Source organism: Xenopus laevis, chromosome 7S (genome assembly GCF_017654675.1).
Source record: "Xenopus laevis strain J_2021 chromosome 7S, Xenopus_laevis_v10.1, whole genome shotgun sequence".
Taxonomy (NCBI): domain Eukaryota; kingdom Metazoa; phylum Chordata; class Amphibia; order Anura; family Pipidae; genus Xenopus; species Xenopus laevis.
In genome coordinates, this window is record NC_054384.1 from 38,864,679 (window position 1) to 38,873,411 (window position 8,733).

The 8,733-nt window shown below is 38.1% G+C and overlaps 1 long non-coding RNA gene across 1 annotated transcript; it reads left to right on the top strand.

Annotated features, from left to right (window-relative positions):
* Window positions 1-4,461: 4,461 nt before the first annotated feature.
* Window positions 4,462-7,150, top strand: LOC108703361. Its single transcript, XR_001933448.2, has 3 exons — window positions 4,462-4,657; window positions 5,537-5,566; window positions 6,940-7,150. It is a non-coding gene; the product is annotated as an uncharacterized LOC108703361 (long non-coding RNA).
* The last annotated feature ends 1,583 nt before the right edge of the window (window positions 7,151-8,733 follow it).

An 8,733-nucleotide genomic window follows, 5' to 3' on the forward strand; every position in this document is an offset into this window, starting at 1 on the left:
TATTGTAAAGCTAATTGTAAAGCTACAACACGTTGGGAAGTGTGATCCTGCTTGGCAAACTAAAAAGCAGTTTAGCATTAAGACAACTGTTTTTCCTTTGCGTTTTGCACTTATGCACATGTCCGGAATAAACAAAAAACGGAAATGACATTGTGGAACAAACAAAGAGTTTTGTATGCAGACACATAATTCATTACTTGCTTGGATCAACTGGAGAGGCGCTGAATAAAAAGTTAAATAAGTCAAAATAATAAAAAATGAAAACCAATTGCAAATTGTCTCAGAATTTATCTCTCTACATCATACCAGCAGTTAATTTAAAGATGACCCACCCCTTGAAGTTAGCTATACATTCATGATATGGACCAAAGAAAAAAATAAAGGATGTTTTCTACAAATGATATAAACGAATGCACATTAAAAATGAAAGTTTTTATACCCCATTTCACCAACAACACTGTCAGGGTAAGCAAGGCAATGGTAAAACTAATTCCTCCATGATTATAAAATGGCAATAAAAATCTACTAAGGGTGGGACACCAGAGCCTCATAAACTTGCAACACTGGGGGGGACACCAGAGCCTCATAAACTTGCAACACTCTTTTCTACCAGGAAGGGAAACTGAAATAGATAATACAAAAACCACTTCAGGATGATCTGTCAAAATTTCCAGCTTACCATTCATGGGGCCAGATACAATGCAGTTATCTCCTGGTTTATCACATGAAAAATCATGTATGAGATTCAATTCAAGGAGAAAAATATTTTTTCCAAATTCAGTTCCAGTTTTTCCCCATAGTTGGAGTTTTCCCAACTCTGAGTTACGTTTTTCTGAATAAAATTGCATCTCAAATTGAATCTCGTCCATGTCCATAAACCTTTTTGTTACTGACTTGAATCTGGCCCATGGTCTGACAGTAGAGTAGGGTCACATTGACACCAAGGGCCAGATTCAATCCAGTGAGAAAAAGGTTTATCACGTGAAAAGTCATGGACGAGATTCATTTTGAGGAGAAAAAATGGATCTCAAACTGAATCTTGTCCATGACCTTTCACATGATAAACCTTTTTCTCACTGAACTGAATCTAGCCCCAAACTGCCTAACTTAACCTGGGTATGTAGGAGGTGCGTGTCACACGTTTAAAATATATTTTCAATTTCTATTCTTTTACAACATTTTTGGCATAACTATACAATACCTTGTACAATTTTACACTTAGTAAATGTCTGCCTTTCTAAGATACCTTCACAAAGTTAGGTGCAGTTAGTCTGGTACTTATTAATTTTTCTTTTTCTTAATTTAGTCTTTTCAATTGTATTGCCTCAAGAGAAGGGTTCTCTGACCTTTTTCCAGTTACAGGTACAAGTTAGTACTTTTTGTTCCATTGTGTTTTTGTTGTGGTGTAACATATAATGAAAATTGCTTCACACTGGTAAGTAAGATACTGGTTGAAGATGATTGGTTGCTATCAGTTACTGAACTCTGTCCATGTTAATACGCAGCTTTCCAAGATGAGCTTGGCCATAAAATGCTGGGTGAGGTAGCAAAGTATACACCTAAACATACTGCATATTTGCTCAGCACAATAAATAGGAATGTTGACAAATGAACTCTGCCTGTTCTTTTTATATAAAAAAAAAATTATCCCCTCCCTTTGCTAAGCAATAAGTCTTTCTTGGTCTTTGGGATAAGGAGCAGCTATCAAAGGGCTATCTGTATACTGATAGTTTGTTTTACTAATCTCTCATTTTTAAACAGTGACCTGGTAGAACTAGGAAACTGGAAAGTGGTTTGAATTTCACTATTTGCTTTGTTTAGTGCATGAAAATATACTTTTAAAGCAATAAGCATGAGACCCTGCTCATTACATTTATGTTGATAAAGGTGCTGTATTGTGCTTTTACAATAAATATTGATTATATAATTAATTTTTCATTCATACAATTAAAACCTGTAAATGTTTGTTAATTTAGTCACCCACTTTGCTTCCAGTTCTATTACAGGTATGCGTTATGCATTAAGCATTTATTAATGTATTAATTATTAATGCAAATTTGCACAAAGTAAATTAAGGGCATATAATTAGGACATATAAATCATCAAATGAGCAAGGGGTGTCTTGCCTTAAACAGTGGTGTAAGTAAGTATTGTAAGTGTCTGGGCTCCCTGTCCAAAAAATCTACTGTGGTCCGTTGCTTGCAGTTATGTTATACCAGAATAGGTAGAACAGGCGCACACCCTTATGCAGATCAGCCTGGTGCACAGTCTTAGAGGCTCCGGCAGCCTCACATATGCTATAGAACAGAAAAAGATCGGCACACAGGCATTCAAGTTGCAGGATATACCTGCTCGTTTATTGTGCGGAGTGCAACGTTTCAGAGTCACGCCCCTTTGTCAAGCATCATGCCTGTGTGCTGATCTTTTGCAGTTATGCCACCATCCCTGTTCAGCCGGCCAACCTGCTAGCTTACTTTTGGCCAGCTTACCCCCTATGGTCGACCCACCCCCTAGGGTCTGCTGTAGTTACAAACTGATCTTAGGCAGTCTTAAAGGGGATGTAAAGGTAAAAAAAATAAAATCCCATTTTTACTTTCTTTAGTGAAAAAGAAATCTATCTCCAATATACTTGGAATTAAAAAATGTGTACCTTTTTATAATAAACCTGACTGTATGCAGGTAATTTCCCATTCGTTTTACTTGCTCTGACAGCTGCAGATAGGAAACTTCAGACGTCAATAACTGCTTTGCAGGGAAACTATCATACTTTTAAACGGCAGGGGAGAGCTCCGGTGACCCAGTGCAGTCGGCATATTCTGATTATTAATCAGTCTTGCTGTATTGGCTTATGTGGCAGATATTATTTGACTTGTGCTGTTTTGATAATTAATGACGATCCCTAAGCTTAACCTCCCAACTGAAGCCCAGACCACACTGAGCATGTGCATGGTCTTGGTCTTGCAAAGATGTTTAACAAAGTTACAAAATGATGACCCCTGCAGCCAACTTTGAAAACAGAAATCATTTGTTAATTAAGCTTCTGGTGCAGTAAGTGCATGTTTATGTTTAGTATACAAAATACAACATTTATAGTATTATTCTATTTTAGACTTTAGTTTCCCTTTAAAGTGATGTATTTGAAATCCGGTAAATTAAGTTTATAGAGGTGATTTATTACTTGGATAGGAGTGCAAGCAAGGTGGTAGAGAGCAGACTAGGTGGCTGCAAGGCAGGTATGGGAGGGGAGATGCCTAGCTGCCTCCCCCATTCACTCTTCATAAACATTGTGATTGTTTCACAATATTACTATAAAAGTTAATATAAAGGTAAACTACCATTTTAAGGTTTTGGTTTAGATTCTGTAACATCTAGAAGAACAATTAACCAATTACAGAAGGATGAAAACATTTAAAGTAACTACATATTACATGTAATTAGCCAATGAGATTCACTCAGGTTGCTTTTATACACACTGGGGGTCATTTATCAACACTGGGCAAATTTGCCCATGGGCAGTAACCCATGGCAACCAATCAGATTGCTGCATTCATTGTTCTACTTACAGCTAGGGATGTCGCGGACTGTTCGCCGGCGAACTTGTTCGCGCGAACATCGGCTGTTCGCGTCCGCCGCAAGTTCGCGAACGTCGCGCGACGTTCGCCTATAGGCGTTCGCGTCAAAATCGTTCGACCATTCGACCATTCGATCGCTAAAATCGAAGGATTTTCGTTCGAATCGAACGATCGAAGCCATTGGATTGAATGAAATCATTCGATCGAATGGCTTCGATCATTCGATTCGAACGAAAATCGTGCGATCGAACGATTAAAATCCTTCGATCGTTCGAATCGAACGATTTTCGGATGTTCGAAGTTCGCAAACTGTTCGCGAACTGTCCGCATTTTTTGCCGGTGTTCGCGAACGGCGTTCGCGAACACATTATCGGCGGTTCGCTACATCCCTACTTACAGCTGGCATTAAAAAGCTAATTACTGATTGGTTGCTATAGGTAAATTCGCCCAGTTCTGATAAATGACCCCCACTATGTCATAATATCTTACCAAGAATCTAATATGATTTTACAACACCCAGCTAAATTAAGGATATGTGCCAATACTGTTCATGTCTCAATAGTGTTGTAACACTACTAGCAGTACAAGTTTGGATCTGACAGCCCTAATTACGCAATACTTAATTGCAAGAAGAATAACTAAAAACTTCCTTGATTATAGCACCAGGTTGTGAAAGGGAAGGAGAGCATGATTCAGATTCATATGAAATACAATAGGAGTTGTCATGCTATGAGAACTTTGACATGGCGTGCAACACTTCCAAACGCAACATATAAATGGACACAAGTTTGGGTGTAATAGTGTGAATTACAAAATGTTTAAAATAGTTTTATCCTGGTTTCTAATTTGCATACTGCTCCCATTCCATTCTGTATAAATACACTCAGCACTAACAGCTTAGTAGCAATCAGACCTTCTAGAGTTCATTTTAGAAACCTGCAATCCTTTGGGTTTAGCACTTCAAATCATGTCTGGAGTTAAAGGTCAACAGAAGAAATGCCAAGACCAAGCCCCACCACAGCCCTGCAATCCATGCCCTCCACAGCCCTGTAACCCATGCCCTCCACCACAGAAGTGCCCGGATCGTAAGTATAATGCTTATTACTGTTCTGATTTGAAGCTTCAGTGTATTGATATTTCGAATGTGTATGTAATATGAAATACGCTAAAATGCTTTATGCTAAATGATTTATTTAAAAGCAAGATAGTGATATAAGTGAATTAGTTTGTTTCGATTGTCAGTACATGTTTGTTAAGTGATGTTAAGAAAGGTTCAGAACAGATTATATTCCTTCCACTCTTTCTTTACCTGCTAGATAGGCCCAAATGCCTATCATCCCTATCAACATCTTTGGCATGATTAAACTGCAATATTAGAGTTCAACTAGATGCACTCTGTACATGTAATACTAGTAGTATAATAACATATATAAAACAGTGTAATTTAGCTTAATTAAGATTTGATCTCATAGAAGAGCTAATGGTTTACTGAGCAATACAGAAACCTAGCTATGTATTTAAATATAAGGAACTGAATTGCATGAAATAACTGCTTAATAGAAGGAATTTGTGCAATTTAGTTTAGCCTGAGAGCCATGTTGTAAAGCTAATTGTAAAGCTGCAACACATTGGGAAGTGTGATCCTGCTTGGCAAACTAAAAAGCAGTTTAGCATTAAGGCAACTGTGTTTCCTTTGCCTTATGCACATGTCCGCGATAAACAAAAAGGGAAATGAAATTGTGGAACAAACAAAGAGTTTTGTATGCAGACACATAATTCATTACTTGCTTGGACCCACTCACCACTTTGCATGCACACCACTTATGCCACTTATGAAGTGCACAGAAAAGACAATTTTTGGGTTTGCTTACTTGAAGATTAGTCACAGCTTTTCTGAAAATTCAGATTATTTTATTATTTGTTACTTCCACTTATTTACAATCTCTTTTTCTTTTGTTTTTCAGCTTGCCCTAAGCCAGTCCCACAATGCCAAGGTAATGAAACAATTGTTTTTTTAATGTGACATAAAATCATTTGAAAAACATAAGGATAAACTGGACTGAGTTTGAGACAAGAAATGACTTAACTTTTGCATAAAAAAATCACTTAAAGGTAATGTCTCAATAAACATACATACAGCATCAGACTGGGGCAGCAGTGGTCCAGTGACTTCTGACTTGAAGGGCCCCTCCTGACCACCAGAGCCCCCCTCCTGACACATATGCCCCTCCCTCAAGCAAGCATGCGTTTGTGTTGCCTCACATAGCTTTAATTCAAATATTTGCCAGGGCAGCGCAAGCAGGGGAGAGGATCTGGGTTTGAACACATTCACTGTTCCTCTGTTTTATTAGTTATTATTATCTGTGCAAGTGTTTATACTTTCCAAAAGTTTTTTTGTTACAAAATTCCAATCATAAATTTGGTAAGCCACCAAACCATTTCAAGGTATACCCCAAATGGATGTCCTAACTATTTGCCTCCAGTCATATTTTTAATATGTTGACACCTCCCTGCTTGGTAGCATTTTTTGAGAAAGGTGTCTCCTGACCTGGACATTGGTCTCAGTCACAGGCTTGATCCTTCCTGCCAATAACTTTTATAAGTGGAGAGGCTGACAAGAGCTAAGCATTGTTTTCACAGGCTTAGTTCTCCCCTGTTTGCAGCTTTTAGAGGAGTAAGTTCGCCCAGACCAACACCCATTTTTAAAGGAGCAAGACCACTATTATAGAGATAGGTGTAGGGGAGCGACAACTAGGGCCGAATTTACATAACAGCTGCCCCTAGGCCCACTGTCTTTCGTCACCCCAATCCCCTCCCGATTTTTCACTAACATTTTCATCATCGGGACTGGAGCAATGGGGATTGGCACCCAGGAAATTTAAAAACGATTGTATCTCCTGCGTATCACCAGTGTTTCTGAACCAATGTGCGTGTGGTTGGGCAGCATGCCGCCCCCTAAAATCCTGCTGCTCTACGCCAGGGCCTTGGTGGTCTCTCCACAGAACTGGGCCTTTCAACAACCTGAATAACCCTTACACATCAATCTACAATAAATTGTATTTTGGTCCCTTGCGAGATAAGAAGGAGGCCACAGAAATATTAAACCTCATAGGGCCACATGTGGTTTGAGGGCATCAAGATAGACAACCATGACATATAGTAAAAAGCTTCAAAAGGAAAAAAAGGCCACCTTTTATCACACATTAATGTAGAAATACAGATTATATCTGACAAACAGGGGAATTTTTGGCCTAGCATAAACCTTTACACAACCTTGATATCATTTTGTATGCAAGGGGCAAACACATTCTTGGAAATGTGGGTATATCTCAAACAGGATTTATCTTTGTCTTATTTTTTTAATTAGATCCATGTAAGCAAAAACAGACCCATGGAGGTCAACACCAACACTGAAAGAAGGAATGACACAAGATGTTGACTGGCTGCTATCAAGAGACATTAATCACCATACGCTATAGCTTCAATATCACCCAATATTAAAGTCTGAGATTACTTGCTTAAAAATCTGCAAATGGCATTCTAAATATATCAATTAAATAATGCATAATTTAAATGTAGTATTGGGTATGTGTCTTATTTAACTTTTACTGTATTTCACATCTAATTAAAGGTACAAAAATATAACACAATTAATAGTCACTATTTCACTTAAAGGAGTGGTTCACCTTAACATTAACTTTTAGTATGTTATAGAATGGACAAATCTAAGCAACTCTTCAGTTGGTCTTTTTTTTTATATATATAGTTTTGGAATTATTCGCCTTCTTCTGATTTTTTTCAGCTGCTTAAATGGTGGTCACTGACTTTTACTTTTTATTATTCATCTTTCTATTCAGGCCTCTCCTATTCATATTCCAGTCTTATTTAAATCAGTGCATGGTTGCTAGGGTAATTTGGACCCTCACAACCAGATTGGGGAAATTGCAAACTGAATAGCCGCTGAATAAATAGTTAAATAAATCAAAAACCACAAATAATAAAAAATTAAAACCAATTGCAAATTGTCTCAGAATTTCCCTCTCTACATCATACTAGCAGTTAATTTAAAGGTGACCCACCCCTTTAACTTAACAATCATGATGTGGACCATCATGCTTGACAAAGGGGCATGACCCCGAAACGTTGCATTCTGCACAATAAACGAGCAGGTATATCCTGCAACTTGAATGCCTGTGTGCCGATCTTTTGCAGTTATTCCACCATCCCCGTTCAGCCAGCCAACCTGTTAGCTTACTTTTTGCCAGCTTACCCCCTGTGGTCGACCCACCCCCTAGGGTCTGCTGCTGCTGTTACGAAACTGATCTTAGGCAATCTTAAAGTGGGTGTAAAGGTAAAAAAAATAAAATCCCATTCTAGTGACCCAGTGCAGTTGGCAAATTCTGATTATTTTAAACTTAACAAGTTTTATTGAAGATTTTCATAAAAACAAGAAATACAAACCTTCGATAAGAATACAGTGTTTCAGAAGTAATTATGGTATCATTACATTTTTAAGCAGTTACAGAAAGATCGGTGGTTTGCCAGTACCATATTAACACATGCTTTGAACTTCAAACAAGAACTCGGAGTAACAGAATAGAATAACAACTACTTGGAATACCAAGGCTCCCAAATCCTCCCAAAATATGGAGACACATGCTCCTATTTGGAGAAAAGGCAAAAGGCATATTCTGATTATTAATCAGTCACGCTGTATCTGCTTCTGTGGCAGATATTATTTGACTTGTTTTGATAATTTATGACGATCCCTAAGCTTAACCTCCCAACTGAAGCCCAGACCACACTGAGAATGTGCATGGTCCTGGTCTTGCAAAGATGTTTAACAAAGTTACAAAATGATGACCCCTGCAGCCAACTTTGAAAACAGAAATCATTTGTTTAATTAGGCTTCTGGTGCAATAAGTTCATGTTTATGTTTAGTATATGTAGCACTAGTAAATTGAGTGCACCTTACTCTACTATGGGCTTCACTCCTATTACATATGCTCCGGATGAGACCTTAAATCTTAGGGAGTGAGCCTTCGCATCGAGGTGGAAGCAGGGTGTAGTGCAATTGTAACAGTAATCAGGGTGCAAAGAATTGGGCGCCAGTGGTTCTTATAACTTAACCAAATAACAGATTTATTGAGCACAGTATACA